At 39.0% G+C, this 18,372-nt stretch overlaps 1 protein-coding gene across 5 annotated transcripts in view; it reads left to right on the top strand.

Annotated features, from left to right (window-relative positions):
- Window positions 1-18,372, top strand: part of LOC140849262 (serine/threonine-protein kinase TAO1-like) — a 242,042-nt gene that overhangs the window by 38,721 nt on the left and 184,949 nt on the right. The gene's annotated exons all lie outside the window — the stretch shown is intronic.

Below are 18,372 nucleotides of genomic sequence, written 5' to 3'. Positions count from 1 at the left end.
TTGTTTTTGTGTGAACTTTCTTTTAAACATGTCCAATACTGACGTTTTAAAATAACATTTTATAAATTTGCCAGAAAGGGAAGGTGACCATCCAATTATCAGGTGGTAAATTCTAATCATGGGACATTTGCGTGGGTCGCCTGTAATTGAAGACAAGTGCATCCTTTGTAATTGAAGAGAGTGCAAATGAGGACATCAATGGCCAGGAAGAGAAAGTGGAGAGGTGAGCAGCTGCTCCCTCTGCACTGGACCCCTCCTGTCTGGAACCAGGATCAGCTCTAGATCTCATCCTGGATGCTGGAGGGCCTTGGGGGTTGGGGGAGCCACTCTGGGTTGGTGTTTCCCTGGGTTTTCACTTCCTGACTCCTGGTGGGAGGAATACCACTTGTCAGACAGCACGTGGGAGTGACTCTTGCGAATGAAAATGTAGTTTTAGAAATGAAGTGGTGGGAATTAAAAAGAGGGAGACATACGGGAATAAGTACAAGAGGCGGAGAAAATTTCGAGAGGAAGTCACAGGCAAGGAAGAACCTCTTTGCCTCTCCCCTTACTCATCCCTGTTTGACAGTCTGGTTATTTCTGGTCTCTCCCTTGGCTTCATTTTTTCTCTGCCCTGTTGGTGGCACTACCCTTTGAAACTTGTTCTCTCCTTCCTCTCTCCCATCAGTTTTGTTCTTCCCAACTTCTCACCCCCCATCAGCTTCCTTTAATGGCCCGTCATCCGCTCTCCAGAGGGGTCTACCACTGCGTGCCACATTCACGGCTGTGGCTGGTGCAGTCGGCGATACCTGTGGTGACTCGGAGTCAGTTTTACAATCAGCCTTTACTACCCAACAAGCTTAGGCAGACCTCCCGTGTTCCCTTTTAGGCAGAATGTACCCCTGCACTCATCCTTGTCCATCTTCCAACTGAGGGGACAGCCTCCAGGTCCATGAGACCCGAGACCCAGGTCCTGCCACGTCCTAGACGTTGTGGTCGAGATTCCATAAACCATGTCTGCATCAGTTCTGCAAGTAACAAGAGAAAATGAGGATTTTCCTGGTCTGTGGATAGGGTAGCTGTGGCTCAGAGAGAGCAAGTCACACAGCCAAGCAGCAGCCAGGCTGGATGTCAGCTGAGTCTTTCCCCCTCCGGAGCTAGGACTTCTCTGCCTACCAAATAACTAGTCAAATGGGTACTTACTCTGCTTTCTGTTTAAATTAAGGGCAACTTTTATCAATACTTGCTAAACTACAGCATTAACACTTGGTTTTTAATGATGTCTGCATGAATATGTTGCAATTAATATTAAATATCAGAGTCTTTTACTGGGCTAATAAAACTTAATTTTACTTATTCGCAAATCTGACTAAAGTTTAATGAGAATTTCTTTATATTTAATCTTTCAGAAATTACTTTGCTAACTATATAATTGTGTATGTAGCACATTCAGATAATACAAGGGACAAAAAATTAAAATCACCTATAATCTCCCCACTCCAAAATAACCACATTTTAACATCTTCTATATTTCCTTAGTCTTTTTTTCTCTAAATTATATACTTGCAAAATTGGAATCAGCTTTATGTCCTGATTATTTCACTCATATAGTGTGAGCTGATGAAGTATTTGAAAACATAATTTTAAAATAATGCCTAATATTCATTTTAATGTGTGTACCATGATTATTCCTCTTTGAATCATCACCCCACTATTAGTATTCACTCACTGGTAGCCCATCAGTGGATAACAGTTGATACCAATTTTTAAAATCAGTTTGGTAGTTTGAAAGTAATACCTTGCTATATACACTGAGTGTGAAGTTTCAGAAGATGTACCATTTTAGGTCATGCCTTCATTATTTTTAATAAATGTATTATAAAGATTAAAAAATGGTGTGTTTTTCAGGGAGAAGTTTTCTAAAACCTACTTGAAAAGTCAGAACAAGTGCTTGGTATTTTGTTCTGATAAAAGTTAACTCCTTTTGGGGGAACCCTCCTACACTGCTGGTGGGAATGTAAATTAGTTCAACCATTGTGGAAAGCAGTATGGAGGTTCATCAAAATGCTCAAAACAGACCTACCATTTGACCCAGGAATTCCACTCCTAGGAATTTACCCTAAGAATGCAGCAATCAAGTTTGAGAAAGACAGATGCACCCCTATGTTTATCGTAGCACTATTTACAATAGCCAAGAATTGGAAGCAACCTAAATGTCCATCGGTAGATGAATGGATAAAGAAGATGTGGTACATATACACAATGGAATACTACTCAGCCATAAGAAGTGGAAAAATCCAACCATTTGCAGCAACATGGATGGAGCTGGAGAGTATTATGCTCAGTGAAATAAGCCAAGCGGAGAAAGAGAAATACCAAATGATTTCACTCATCTGAGGAGTATAGGAACAAAGGAAAAACTGAAGGAACAAAACAGCAGCAGAATTACAGAACCCAAAAATGGACTAACAGGTACCAAAGGGAAAGGAACTGGGGAGGATGGGTGGGCAGGGAGGGATAGGGGGGAAGAAGAAGGGGGGTATTAAGATTAGCATGCATGGGGGGGAGGGAGAAAGGGGAGGGTGGGCTGCACAACACAGAGAGGACAAGTAGTGACTCTACAACATTTTGCTAAGCTGATGGACAGTAACCGTAATGTGGTTTTTAGGGGGGACCTGATATAGGGGAGAGCATAGTAAACATAGTATTCTTCATGTAAGTGTTGATTAAAAATTAAAAAAAAAAAAAAGAAAGAAAGAAAGAAAAGGGGGATTACTCCTCGACAGGATAAAACTATTGGTAAATCAAAGATCAACGCATGCTTTAAATATCCTTAATGTTGATCACTTAAAGGGTGTCAGATGATCAGCTATGGAGGTACTCTTTTCTGATAATATTCCTTTCTCTTAATTAAAAAAAAAAAAAAAGGCAGTCCCTGTGTGTTGACCTCCAGTGAGTTCTGCACAGTGGTATAGAGGGCATGTCAAAGTGTGGGCAAAGGGTCTGCTTGTTTCTATACAGAAGATCAAGGCCTAGCTTGGATACCCAGAAAATGAACTAAGATACGATATGAGGAGGAGCTTCTGGCATCAGCACTCTCTGGAGGACTTGTGCCGGGGGATGATCATAAAAAAGCCTCCACAGGGATCCAGACGATGCTACGGTTGTGGCTGCATCCAGCCCACCGTCTCCTGGACTTGCCATAGGAATGAGGAGGGAGGTGTCTAGGCTGGCATGTGCATACAGTGAGACAATGAATTTGACTGAATCTGTACTGTTGGAACTCAACCAGGAGTTGGGAGGGGTGCAAGTTGTAGCACTCCAAAATCTCATGACTATAGACTATCTACGGTTAAAAGAACATATGGGATGTGAACAGATCCCAGAAATGGGCTGCTTTAATTTGTCTGATGGTTCAAGTACAGTTGGACAATATCCATCATATCATAGATAAATTTTCACAAATGCCTAGGATGCCTAAATGGTTTTCTTGGCTTCACTGGAGATGGATGGTAATTATAGATTTGCTTTGTTTATGTCACCGTATTCCTATTATGTTAATATATGTGTGCAAATTAGTTAGTAGTTTAAAACCTATACATACTTAAGGTACTATACAAGAAGATATGTCAAAGAAATAATCAATCCTCCCATGTTTCCTTCATATGCTACATCTATAGCTTTTCTTCTTCCTTCCTAATTGCAACCCTTAAATAGAATTCGTGCCTCATATCGAATTTACCGAGTATCATAATTCCTCCAGGTGGTAAAGATACCTTGAGACAAGTGCTGGGCATAGAAGCCACAGGGCATAAATCTGCAAAGAAGTAAAAAGCTAACCTTTGCAAACAATATGGCTTCTCTCTCACTTACCAACTTTACATTTCCCTGTATGGCCCCGGAAGATGACTGGTTAGCCAGAGACGGGTAAGATTCCTCAAGGGAGGAACAACCTAAGAGAGGCACAGTCGCAGGGGGGCCATCAGGTGAGAATTTGGGGATCAACAGAGGTGAGGCTCAGAACCTCACCCCCCCTGCTTTGAGAGAAATCTTCTGCATCCGTGGATGTCTTGCTGCCCTTGTCTAGCCTGTATTAATACTTAGTCCATAGGCACACACCTGATCATCTGATCATCTGATCATCTACATTTGCCCTCTTACAGCACTAAACTATGTTTTCTACCTTTATCTTGCATCTACCTACCACTTCAGCATTTTATTAAAAATAAAAATAATAATAATAATAGGAGAAATGTGGGATCAACATATAAATCCAGTACAAAAATCAAACGAATATTCATATTTGACCTGATTGTTTATAGGTCATAATGCGTGATCAAAACCGAAAGTTTCTGTGATGAATGCCCTTGTACTGTTCACCATGTAAGAATTTATTCACTATGTAAGAATTCGTTCACCATGTAAGAACTTGTTCGTTATGCTTCAGAAGATTGGAGACTGACGAGAATTAGGCTTGAGATGGATTAATGATTGTACATTGAGCGTTGACCCCCCTATACTGAATTTTATTGTTGTTAACAACCATTTGATCAATAAATATGAGAGATGCCCTCTAAAAAAAAAAAAAAAAGTTAACTCCTTTTGAATATGTTTTTCATATATATATATATATATTTATTCAATTAGCCAACATTTTTTAAATCCCTTCCAGTAAAAGGTGTTAATTGGTTAGAATAAAAAGAAAAGTATGATTTCTGCCTTTGAGAAGCTTGTAATTGATGCAGGCAACATGTATATAAATGTAATTTTATATTTAAATAATAATATTATGGCACAAAGAAATAAACACTAAAGTAAAGCTGCAAGCAGTGTAAAGGGAGAACACAAAGGAAAAGTGGTTAATTCTGATCCATGGAAGAAAGGGAAGACTTCCTGGGAGTTGTTGACATTTGAGCTAGGCTTTGATGCATGGGTAGAATTTCACTCGGAGAAGGCAATAAAGGGCATATGAGGCAGACAGTATAATATCATCAGAACCACAGGGGCCTGAGAGTCCCTGTCTTATTTGAGAAAAGCAAATGTCCCAGAGAGGGGTGTGTAATGTGCCAGGATTATGGGAGCAGGAGTAGTGGAAGCGAGGCAGAAGGCAGTAGTAGTGGATGAACCTAGAGCGAGAAAGGGTCAATTGATGATCAGTTAGTGTGTGCCTGGCTTTGTGCTAAGTTCCTTCTCATGTATAATCTCATTTGATTTACATGACAGCTTTGTGAGCTGTTAATACCACCCCTCAAAGATGGAAATAAAAGCTGAGAAAACCTAAGTGATTCCCCCCAAAGTTACAAAGCTTATAAGGGGCAGAAGCAAAAATCGATCCAAGGCCTGAAGTTTATGCTTTTTCCTGACTACTTCCTAGGTTGGAATAAGAGTATAGAAAGCCCTGAAAACTGTGTTAAGATGCTAGTAGGTATGAGTGATATGACTGGCTAGTGAAGGTATTTCTAGTGGCGGAGCAAAGGATGAGTTGGAAAAACATACTGCAAGTAATGAGACAAGACAGAAAACTACCACAGAAATCCAGGCGAGACATGGAGCGTCGTGGACCACTGCAGTGGCAGGGGAAATGGAAATGAAAACAGAAGTGGAAGAGACCCGGAGAGAGAATCTAAGCAGTTAGATTCTAAGTGGTCTAAAGAGGAGACTAGATTAGTGACTCAACTTTTCAAAAAAGTCACAGACCCTTACCAGTTAAATAGCTTCAAAGTTAAATATGTTTGAGCATGTTTTCCAGTATAAAGTTTTAATATTTTAACCCCCCCTTACAGTGGGTTTTCTTGTGCATAGCCATTTTAGAGATCACTGCAATTAATTAAGAAGAATGGGTGTTTGGGAGGTTGGCAGGAGGAAAGGGCAGAAGCAAATGAGAGTCTTGGTTTTGGACCTACTGTGTTCAAGATGCCTAAAATAGTACAGTCTTTTGACAGTGCTTCATACAAAGTTGGAAGTAAGTATTAAAGATTTTAGGAATTTAAATGGTGTCAAGCGTATGTTCTAGGTGAAATTCAGCTTTATCCTCAAAAGGGAGTTCACTATATATATTTTTTCCTAGTCTTTCTGTCTGTATAAGAATAATGATGGATTAAAAAATAAAGAGTCAAAGACATATGCACCCCTATGTTTATCGCAGCACTATTTACAATAACCAAGATATGAAAGCAACCTAAGTGTCCATCAGTAGATGAATGGATAAAGAAGAGGTGGTACATGTACACAATGGAATACTATTCAGCCATAAGAAAGAAACAAATCCTACCATTTGCAACAACGTGGATGGAGCTAGAGGGTATTATGCCCAGTGAAGTAAGTCAGGCAGGGAAAGACAAATACCAGATGATTTCCCTCATTTGTGGAGTATAGCAATGAAGCAAAACTGAAGGAACAAAATAGCAGCAGGCTCACAGACTCCAAGAAGGAACTAGTGGTTACCAAAGGGAAGGGGTGGGGAAGGGCAGGTGGGGAGAGAGGGAGAAGGGGATTATGGGGTGTCATGACTGGGAAGACAGTGTAACTCAGAGAAGACAAGTAGGAACTCTGTGGCATCTTACTACACTGATGGACAGTGACTCTAATGGGGTGTGGTGGTGGGGTACTCAGTAATAAGGGTGAATGTAATAACCACATTGTTTTTCTTGTGAAACCTTCATAAGAGTGTATATCAATGATAACCTTAACAAAAAAAAAGTTAAGAGTCTTATTATTGTTAGCTACATATTTCACTTGGTTGTTTTAGCATTTTATCATTTGGTTCTCAACTAAATATTTACAGATTTTTGAGAATGTTATCATTGTGGTCTGAATTAAAAAGTGACTTCTTTTAAAATAGATCTATGTAGTCTAAAACAAGATCTTTTTAAAGACCTTGTAGATTGTTCATTGGTTGTTTTAGCATTTTATCATTTGATTCTCAACTAAATATTTACAGATTTTTGAAAATGTTATCATTGTGGTCTGAATTAAAAAGTAACTTCTTTTAAAATAGATCTTCTATATAATGTAACACATGAAAATCTTTTTGAAGACCTTGTAGATTGTAGTTCAGAGACTTCTTTAGAATATTCAAAGGTATCAAACCTAAACATGTCTCCCAAACAAAGGAATTCATGTAAAGATCAGAATACCCTTATAAATGACCCTTGCTTTTCAGTAACTTTCTCAAAAGTGTAAGTCTCATTTTGTTCTGCCCAATCCTCCATTACTGGGTTAATACCTATAAAGCTTACCCCAGAATACTTTCGATTTACAATTGAAGGCCCTACGATTTTATGAATCGGGCACAAATGCTGGTTGGTGTTTTGGGGTTGGTTCAAATTGGTTTAATTTTAATTAAAAATACTGTTTTCAACCTTCAGCCAACAAAATATTTTATCATTGATATTCAAAGCATGCTTCCCTTGGGGAAGTTAGGGATGAGAAACAGCTGTAGTTCCTCCAAATCACAGGAAGTCCACTTAACTTTTTTCTTTTTGTCTGTTTCCTATTCGGTGTCACTCTCATTATTCTTGATGAATATTTTTTGAATACCCAAAGAATAATAGTGCTATTGTAAGCTCATCACATGCTGTTGTGGAAAAGCACCTTTCTTTTTTCTTGCTTAACAGATAAAAAGCACAAAGAACTTAGCAGGCTAGGTCAAGTTCACGAAAAAAGAATGTTTGGTGCAGTTGGGCAAAATATATTCTCAAAACAAGTATCTGAAAATGGAAACTTTCCTATTGGAAGAAATGGCAAAGTAAAATCAAGTCTGTGGGTCTCCCTTGATCTTGCCCCTTTCTGTCTTAGACAGCAGAGGGCAGCAGCATGAGATACAAGTACTCATGGAGCCTTGAGCTTCTGCCCGCTCTTCCCTTCACTGAGCTCTGCTGTACATCGCAGGCACGCCTGCCCTGGTTGGACAGCAGATTTTTGAGACTCTGAGGATTAAGGCATTGAACAAAAACCACAACAGAGATTGGTGATTGTTAAAAGTTACAGTGTCTGATCTTACATTTAACACATATTATCCTGGTCTCTTTTAGTTCTAGAGAGTTTTTGAGAGAATATTTAAGACTATTAGTCATAGAATAAACCTTGTAGCTGCAGGATGGTTATATGGTTGTTTTACAGGTAGTAGCAGGGTGAGCCAATGTACAGGAAGTGCTGGGCCAATAATGAGGATGTAGTAAATGTGAATGAATGATTGCTGTCATCCCTTCAAGAAAACAATTTGTTTCCATAGCTTATCAGCAAGTTCACAGACTTGCTGCTTTGTGTTTAGCTCGTGTAAAACAGCACAGTTACTGCAAGAGCAAAGTGATGAAAGCATCCCAAGACCTTTGTTCTAGCTATGCCACTTTAATATTAATAAGTGTTCAGAGACCAGCCTCTTTAAAGCCTTTTCTCATTCCTGGAGCAGAGTTTTTGTTTCCATTTGTGTTGCCACAGAACTCTTATCATACTCATCATAGTACTTTTGCACACTGTAGGTAACAGCCCACTCCATTGTAAAATGTTGTGACCAGCATTTTATTAAAAGAGAAAAGATAGCAAATAGTGTAGATTAGAAAATACCATATGTGTCATACACAGGAAGAATTGTTTCATAAAACTTACATTTATACGCACAGGGTTGTAATGTATATTTCTTACTGCAGGTATGGCGGAAAGCATCTTTGAAAAATACTTCATTGTAGCATGAACCACATCATCACACAGTTATCAGTTTATACATCTGTCCCCTCTACTGGACTACACATCTCTTAAAAGAAGGAATCACATTTGCTTTCTCTCTTAATTCCTAATACCCAGGGCAAATCTGACTAATACATGCTAGGTGTTTAGTAAATGTTTATGGAATGAATGGATGAAAGAAATGAAAACCACTTATTTCTTTGAGTCTCATATTTATTTTTCATAAATTAGAATGTTACCCACCAGATCTCATAGTATTATTATGAAAATCAGTTGTGATAGTGGATAAGAAAGTGCTTTATGTAAGCATTATGTACAAAATAAGGATAATTTTCTGGCATAAATTTTGTTATTGTTAGGCTAGTGAGCCTCAGGAGCTCTTGAAATCTTAACTCAGTGTTCTAAAGATCACGTATTTATTATAATTCTATTAACAGTACTGTGATGTATCTTTTTAGGTAAAGAGTTAGGAGACAATCTTGAGAAAAAAAAGGCCCGTGCCTTTTTAAAACTTTATTTGTAACACTTCAACATAACAAAGTAGATACAGGGAGGGGAAATTTTTTCCTTTCTTCTAGGTTCTTTTGGTTGATCTATTAGTTAAATTGACGTAGGACAGATTAACAGGAGAAAAACAAAATCTAATTTTGTATGTACAGGAGCCCCACAAGACATGAGAGACCCAAATACAGGCAGGCAATCGAGGCTTATATGCTGTCCTGAGCTAAGGACAAGGCGCTAGGAGTCTAGGGCTTCAGAGGCAAGGAATACAGTTCACAGGTAGATGGGAAGAGCAATTGTTTGATAAACACGTTTGTCGTGCCAGGTAGAGAGACAAGGGGACACCGTCCCAAGAGGAATAGGCCCTGCCAGCTCCCCACAGCTTACCGCATCCATCTCACTTGCTCTTTGTAGTTATCTCTGATGATAGCAGTTCTTCCTGGACCAGGCCCTCTTTCTGAATTCTTAGAGCTAAGTAAGGGGGAGTAAAAAGCTCTTTCTGAGTCTTTTGGGCCTTGGTTGTCTTCAGCTTGAAATAATCCACATGCCAAAGTGGCTCACTGTGAACCCTGCATAGGTGCAGTGGAAGATGGATTTCTGTGGTCTCATGCCCACCTTCACAAACAGCAGCTCACAGCCAATTGTTTCATTTACATCTTCCCCTGCCTCCCCTTCCCATATTACCATGAAACAAAGATGTATGTCTTCCTCCTCCTCCTCCTCCCCCCTTTCCCCTCCTTTCTACCTTTTCAAATATGCAGAAATGTTCTTAACTTTCTTTTAAAATACAATCATAAATACCAAGAAATGTAGATTGGTAGTTTAAGCAAAAGTACTGTTGTACTGTTGTGTGAATGAGTTATTTTCTGACAGGAACTAGCAGGTAAACAAGCTCTTTTATATCCCAAGATGTTCGCATGGTGGTGACCAACTGCATTGCAAAACGACCCCATTCCAGAGTTGTAGCTAGTTCTGGAGGCTTAGCTACACAGTTGCCAACTCTGTCATCTTCTACAAAGATGGGACCTTACAGAACACTGAAGAGTTTAAAGCACGATAAATCACTTTGAGCTTTTTGAATTTTTGTTTTCTATCATGTAATAGTCCTCAAACTTTTGACCTTCAAGTGGACAACAAAGAGCACCAGCCCAGATTTTGGGAATACTGTAAAGCTATGATAAATTCTGTTCTACAGCCCAGTGTTGTAGCATGTAAGCCAGAAGTCAGAACCGTCCTGGAAGAAAAGAGTTTTAAAAGCACAGTTAATTCGAATCACTTATGTTACTAATTTGTAGTGATCTTTTTGATTTTCATAATTTTGTGATTTAGGAGTTAATTTGAAACCCTAAGGACATTTAATTCCATCAGGTTTTATGTAGATTTTTTTCTTCCTTAAAGTCAATATATGGATTTTTTTAGCCTACTGCAATAACTGAATAGTCAGGAACTTTGTATGTCTTAGCTGTTTTAAGATTTTTAATGCGTCCTTGAAACTTTTTTTAAGATCAATATAAGTGTACTTTTATTTTAAAATATCTCAAGCCATGTTTGTACTAATACAAGGAGGTTGCTGATCCCAAGTTGTGGGAGTCACAGGTCAGGAGTAACAGAGATAGAAGAGGTGATACTCACATGGTAAGAGTGTCATGACTCCAAAAATGTGGATCTCAGACCCAGGAAGGTTTCTGTCAGCGACCAGCCTGTCAGTCTCTTCTGCTGAAAACCTAGAAATCTTCATCTTTTCCTCTGTCATCCCCTACATCCAATAAATAGATCCTTATATTTTTTTAGAAAAATCTCTTGGATTTACCTTTCCCATTCCCATGTCCAGCACATCAGCTGTATCAACATACATCTGGGCTATAATAGCAGTTGAGAAGAAATAAGCTAATAAATTTCAACCGTCCCATTTCCTGTACATTTATTCCTTACAACTATCCTGAGAGGTGGGATAGTGATTTGCACTTTTCAGATTGTGAAGATGGGGCAAGCTCTTGCAAGTGTATTATATTGCTAAGGAATCTCCTTGATCTAAGTCTTTCTGTCCCCTGGAGTACATTCTGTACAAGAATACCAAGATAATCTCCTTAACATGTAACTTTTAATATGATAATTTACTAAATAAAACCTAAGATTACTGACCTAACACTTAACAAATTACCAGGAATTTTCCACGTTTGATCTCATTCTGCATAGACTACTTCATAAGGTTAAGATGATCTCACACTACCACCTTGCAAAGTAACCTCTAATGACTTCTGTGTCCCATCAAACCAGTTATAAACGCTTATATTTTGGGATGACATCCCACATTTTATGCTGTAGCTTTGTTATGTCCACGCAATCATTTCTTTCACTGTAAACTGGAGTTAGCTTCAGCCAGGTCAACTTGCTTATGGTCCCCTTCAGACACCATTCTCATTTCTCCCTAATGTGTGCTCAAAACACAGCTCTTGTCCCCCTCACCACCTTTCCCTCCACCCCCTTCTCCAATTCAAACTCTACCAGTCCTACTGGGCCCATTTCAGATCCTACCTTTTTGAAGGAGCCTTCCCCAGTAGTTTTTGTCTTCCTGTCTATTTATTCTTTTTGATTCCTTTGTCAGAGATGTTTGCCCTTGAATGTAATTTTAAAATTTCCTTCAACAATAAAAACAATATGCTCTGTGTAAAAGTATTATACAGGATATTTGAAAGTGAAAAGATAGTTCCTGGCTTCCCAGTCTTAGCCCATAGGAGTAACTACTGTTATATCTTTATAATCACATTTCTGTGCGTAAACAAGAATATGCATGGGCATGTACACACACACACACACACACTGACACACCTGGGAGATAGACTATATTTTTTTTTTTGAGAGGGCATCTCTCATATTTATTGATCAAATGGTTGTTAACAACAATAAAATTCAGTATAGGGGGGTCAATGCTCAATGTACAATCATTAACCCATCTCAAGCCTAATTCTCGTCAGTCTCCAATCTTCTGAAGCATAACGAACAAGTTCTTACATGGTGAACGAATTCTTACATAGTGAATAAATTCTTACATGGTGAACAGTACAAGGGCATTCATCACAGAAACTTTCGGTTTTGATCACGCATTATGAACTATAAACAATCAGGTCAAATATGAATATTCGTTTGATTTTTATACTTGATTTATATGTTGATCCCACATTTCTCCCTTTATTATTATTATTTTTTTTACTTTTAATAAAATGCTGAAGTGGTAGGTAGATGCAAGATAAAGGTAGAAAACATAGTTTAGTGCTGTAAGAGGGCAAATGTAGATGATCAGATGATCAGGTGTGTGCCTATGGACTAAGTATTAATACAGGCTAGACAAGGGCAGCAAGACATCCACGGATGCAGAAGATTTCTCTCAAAGCAGGGGGGGTGAGGTTCTGAGCCTCACCTCTGTTGATCCCCAAATTCTCACCTGATGGCCCCCCTGCGACTGTGCCTCTCTTAGGTTGTTCCTCCCTTGAGGAATCTTACCCGTCTCTGGCTAACCAGTCATCTTCCGGGGCCATACAGGGAAATGTAAAGTTGGTAAGTGAGAGAGAAGCCATATTGTTTGCAAAGGTTAGCTTTTTACTTCTTTGCAGATTTATGCCCTGTGGCTTCTATGCCCAGCACTTGTCTCGAGGTATCTTTACCACCTGGAGGAATTATGATACTTGGTAAATCCGATATGAGGCACGAATTCTATTTAAGGGTTGCAATTAGGAAGGAAGAAGAAAAGCTATAGAGGTAGCATATGGAAGAAAACATGGGAGGATTGATTATTTCTTTGACATATCTTCTTGTAGAGTACCTTAAGTATGTATAGGTTTTAAACTACTAACTAATTTGCACACATATATTAACATAATAGGAATACGGTGACATAAACAAAGCAAATCTATAATTACCATCCATCTCCAGTGAAGCCAAGAAAACCATTTAGGCATCCTAGGCATTTGTGAAAATTTGTCTATGATATGATGGATGTTGTCCTACTGTACTTGAACAGTCTGAGAGAAATCAGACAAATTAAAGCAGCCCATTTCTGGGATCTGTTCACATCCCATATGTTCTTTTAACCGTAGATAGTCTATAGTCAGAAGATTTTGGAGTGCTACAACTTGCACCCTTCCCAACTCCTGGTTGAGTTCCAACAGTACAGATCCGGTCAAATTCGTTGTCTCACTGTATGCACATGCCAGCCTAGACATCTCCCTCCTCATTCCAATGGCAAGTCCAGGAAACGGTGGGGTGGACGCAGCCACAACCGCAGCATCGCCCGGATCCCTGTGGAGGCTTTTTGATGATCATCCCCCTGCACAGGTCCTCCAGAGAGTGCTGATGCCAGAAGCTCCTCCTCATATCGTATCTTAGTTCATTTTCTGGGTATCCAAGCTAGGCCTTGATCTTCTGCATAGAAACAAGCAGACCCTTTGCCCACACTTTGACATGTCCTCTATACCACTGTGCAGAACTCATTGGAGGTCAACACACAGGGACTGCCTTTTTTTTTTTTCATTAAGAGAAAGGAATATTATCAGAAAAGAGTACCTCCATAGCTGATCATCTGCCACCCTTTAAGTGATCAACATTAAGGATATTTAAAGCATGCGTTGATCTTTGATTACCAATAGTTTTATCCTATCAAGGAGAAATCCCCCTTTTCTTTCTTTCTTTCTTTCTTTTATTTTTTAATCTTTAATCTACACTTACATGAAGAGTACTATGTTTACTATGCTCTCCCCTATATCAGTTCCCCCCTAACAACCACGTTATGGTTACTGTCCATCAGCTTAGCAAAATGTTGTAGAATCCCTGCTTGTCCTGTGTTGTGCAGCCCACCTTCCCTTTCTCCCCCCCCATGCATGCTAATCTTAATACCCCTCTTCTTCTTCCCCCCCCTTATCCCTCCCTGCCCACCCATCCTCCCCAGTTCCTTTCCCTTTGGTACCTGTTAGTCCATTTTTGGGTTCTGTAATTCTGCTGCTGTTTTGTTCCTTCAGTTTTTCCTTTGTTCTTATACTCCTCAGATGAGTGAAATCATTTGGTATTTCTCTTTCTCCGCTTGGCTTATTTCACTGAGCATAATACTCTCCAGCTCCATCCATGTTGCTGCAAATGGTTGGATTTTTCCACTTCTTAAGGCTGAGTAGTATTCCATTGTGTATATGTACCACATCTTCTTTATCCATTCATCTACCGATGGACATTTAGGTTGCTTCCAATTCTTGGCTATTGTAAATAGTGCTGCGATAAACATAGGGGTGCATCTGTCTTTCTCAAACTTGATTGCTGTGTTCTTAGGGTAAATTCCTAGAAGTGGAATTCCTGGGTCAAATGGTAGGTCTGTTTTGAGCTATTCGGGGTATTTGGTGTTTCCATACGAATTTTTGAATTATTTGTTCCAATTCATTGAAGAATGTTGCTGGTAATTTGATAGGGATTGCGTCAAATCTGTATATTGCTTTGGGCAGGATGGCCATTTTGACGATATTAATTCTTCCTAGCCATGAGCATGGGATGAGTTTCCATTTATTAGTGTCCCCTTTAATTTCTCTTAAGAGTGACTTGTAGTTTTCAGAGTATAAGTCTTTCACTTCTTTGGTTAGGTTTATTCCTAGGTATTTTATTCTTTTTGATGCAATGGTGAATGGAATTGTTTTCCTGATTTCTCTTTCTATTGATTCATTGTTAGTGTATAGGAAAACTACAGATTTCTGTGTGTTAATTTTGTATCCTGCAACTTTGCTGTATTCCGATATCAGTTCTAGTAGTTTTGGAGTGGAGTCTTTAGGGTTTTTTATGTACAGTATCATATCATCTGCAAATAGTGATAGTTTAACTTCTTCTTTACCAATCTGGATTCCTTGTATTTCTTTGTTTTGTCTGATTGCCGTGGCTAGGACCTCCAGTACTATGTTAAATAACAGTGGGGAGAGTGGGCATCCCTGTCTGGTTCCCGATCTCAGAGGAAATGCTTTCAGTATAATGCTGGCTGTGGGTTTATCATATATGGCCTTTATTATGTTGAGGTACTTGCCCTCTATTTCCACTTTGCTGAGAGTTTTTATCATGAATGGATGTTGAATTTTGTCAAATGCTTTTTCAGCATCTATGGAGATGATCATGTGGTTTTTGTCTTTCTTTTTGTTGATGTGGTGGATGATGTTGATGGATTTTCGAATGTTGTACCATCCTTGCATCCCTGGGATGAACCCCACTTGGTCATGGTGTATGATCCTTTTGATATACTGTTGAATTCTGTTTGCTAATATTTTATTGAGTATTTTTGCATTTACATTCATCAGGGATATTGGTCTGTAATTTTCTTTTTTGGTGGGGTCTTTGCCTGGTTTTGGTACTAGGGTGATGTTGGCTTCATAGAATGAGTTTGGGAGTATTCCCTCTTCTTCTATTTTTTGGAACACTTTAAGGAGAATGGGTATTATGTCTTCTCTGTGTGTCTGATAAAATTCCGAGGTAAATCCGTCTGGCCCTGGGGTTTTGTTCTTGGGTAGTTTTTTGATTACCATTTCAATTTCTTTGCTCGTAATTGGTTTGTTTAACTTTTGTGTTTCTTCCTTGGTCAGTCTTGGGAGGTTGTATTTTTCTAGGAAGTTGTCCATTTCTTCTAGGTTTTCCAGCTTGTTGGCATATAGGTTTTCATAGTAGTCTTTAATAATTCTTTGTATTTCTGTGGTGTCTGTCGTGATTTTTCCATTCTCATTGCTGATTCTGTTGATTTGTTTTGATTCTCTTTTTCTCTTAATAAGTTTGGCTAGAGGCTTATCTATTTTGTTTATTTTCTCAAAGAACCAGCTCTTGGTTTCGTTGATTTTTGCTATTGTTTTATTCTTCTCAATTTTGTTTATTTCTTCTCTGATCTTTATTATGTCCCTCCTTCTGCTGACTTTAGGCCTCATTTGTTCTTCTTTTTCCAGTTTTGATAATTGTGATGTTAGACTATTTATTTGGGATTGTTCTTCCTTCTTCAAGTGTGCCTGGATTTCTATATACTTTCCTCTTAAGACTGCTTTCGCTGCATCCCACAGAAGTTGGGGCTTAGTGTTGTTGTTGTCATTTGTTTCTATATATTCCTTGATCTCTATTTTGATTTGTTCATTGATCCATTGATTATTTAGTAGCATGTTGTTAAGCCTCCATGTGTTTGTGTGCCTTTTTGTTTTCTCTGTAGAATTTATTTCTACTTTTATACCTTTGTGGTCTGAAAAATTGGTTGGTAGAATTTCAATATTTTGGAATTTACTGAGGCTCTTTTTGTGAGCTAGTATGTGGTCTATTCTGGAGAATGTTCCATGTGCACTTGAGAAGAATGTATATCCTGTTGCTTTTGGATGTAGAGTTCTATAGATGTCTATTAGGTCCATCTGTTCCTGTGTGTTGTTCAGTGCCTGTGTGTCCTTACTTATTTTCTGCCCGGTGAATCTATCCTTTGGGGTGAGTTCTGTGTTGAAGTCTCCTACAATGAATGCATTGCAGTCTATTTCCCTCTTTAGTTCTGTTAGTATTTGCTTCACATATGCTGGTGTTCCTGTATTGGGTGCATATATATTTAGAATGGTTATATCCTCGTGTTGGACTGAACCCTTTATCATTATGTAGTATCCTTCTTTATCTCTTGTTACTTTCTTTGTTTTGAAGTCTATTTTGTCTGATATTAGTACTGCAACCCCTGCTTTCTTCTCACTGTTGTTTGCCTGAAATATGTTTTTCCATCCCTTGACTTTTAGTCTATGCTTGTCTTTGGGTTTAAGGTGAGTTTCTTGTAAGCAGCATATAGATGGGTCTTGCTTTTTTATCCATTCTATTACTCTGTGTCTTTTGATTGGTGCATTAAGTCCATTTACATTTCGGGTGGCTATTGAGAGATATGTACTTATTGCCGTTGCTGGCTTTAGATTCGTGGTTACCAAAGGTTCAAGGTTAGCTTCTTTAGTATCTTACTGCCTAACTTAACTCGCTTATTGAGCTGTTATATACACTGTCTGGAGATTCTTTTCTTCTCTCCCTTCTTATTCCTCCTCCTCCCTTCTTCATATGTTGTGTGTTTTTTTCTGTGCTCTTTTTAGGAGTGCTCCCATCTAGAGCAGTCCCTGTAGGATGCCCTGTAGAGGTGGTTTGTGGGAAGCAAAATCCCTCAGCTTTTGCTTGTCTGGGAATTGTTTAATCCCACCATCATATTTAAATGATAGTCATGCTGGATACAGTATCCTTGGTTCAAGGCCCTTCTGTTTCATTGCATTAAGTATATCGTGCCATTCTCTTCTGGCCTGTAGGGTTTCTGTCGAAAAGTCTGATGTTAGCCTGATGGGTTTTCCTTTATAGGTGACCTTTTTCTCTCTAGCTGCCTTTAAAACTCTTTCCTTGTCCTTGATCCTTGCCATTTTAATTACTATGTATCTTGGTGTTGTCCTCCTTGGATCCTTTCTGTTGGTGGTTCTGTGTAATTCCATGGTCTGTTCGATTATTTCCTCCCACAGTTTGGGGAAGTTTTCAGCAATTATTTCTTCAAAGAGACTTTCTATCCCTTTTCCTCTTTCTTCTTCTTCTGGTACCCCTATAATACGAATATTATTCCTTTTGGCTTGGCGACATAGTTCTCTTAGTGTTGTTTCATTCCTGGAGATCCTTTTATCTCTATGTCAGCTTCTATATGTTCCTGTTCTCTGGCTTCTATTCCTTCAATGGCCTCTTGCATCTTATCCATTCTGCTTATAAATCCTTCGAGGGATTGTTTCACTTCTGTGATCTCCTTCCTGACATCTGTGATCTCCCTCCGGACTTCATCCCATTGCTCTTGCATTTTTCTCTGCATCTCATCCCATTGCTCTTGCATTTTTCTCTGCATCTCATCCCATTGCTCTTGCATTTTTCTCTGCATCTCTGTCAGCATGTTCATGATTTTTGTTTTGAATTCTTTTTCAGGAGGACTGGTTAGGTCTGTGTCCTTCTCAGGTGTTGTCTCTGTGATCTTTGTCTGCCTGTAGTTTTGCCTTTTCATGGTGATAGAGACAGTTTGCAGAGCTGGTACAAGTGGTCGCTGGAAGAACTTCCCTTCTTGTTTGTTTGTGGCCTTCCTCTCCTGGGAGAATAGCGACCTCTAGTGGCTTATGCTTGTCAGCTGTGCTCAGACAGGGCTTCTGCTACCTGCCCGTTTGCTATGGAGTTTATCTCCGC

Source organism: Manis javanica, chromosome 4 (assembly GCF_040802235.1).
Source record: "Manis javanica isolate MJ-LG chromosome 4, MJ_LKY, whole genome shotgun sequence".
In the NCBI taxonomy this organism is placed as follows: Eukaryota; Metazoa; Chordata; class Mammalia; order Pholidota; family Manidae; genus Manis; species Manis javanica.
This window is presented reverse-complemented; position numbering and strand designations above follow the sequence as displayed.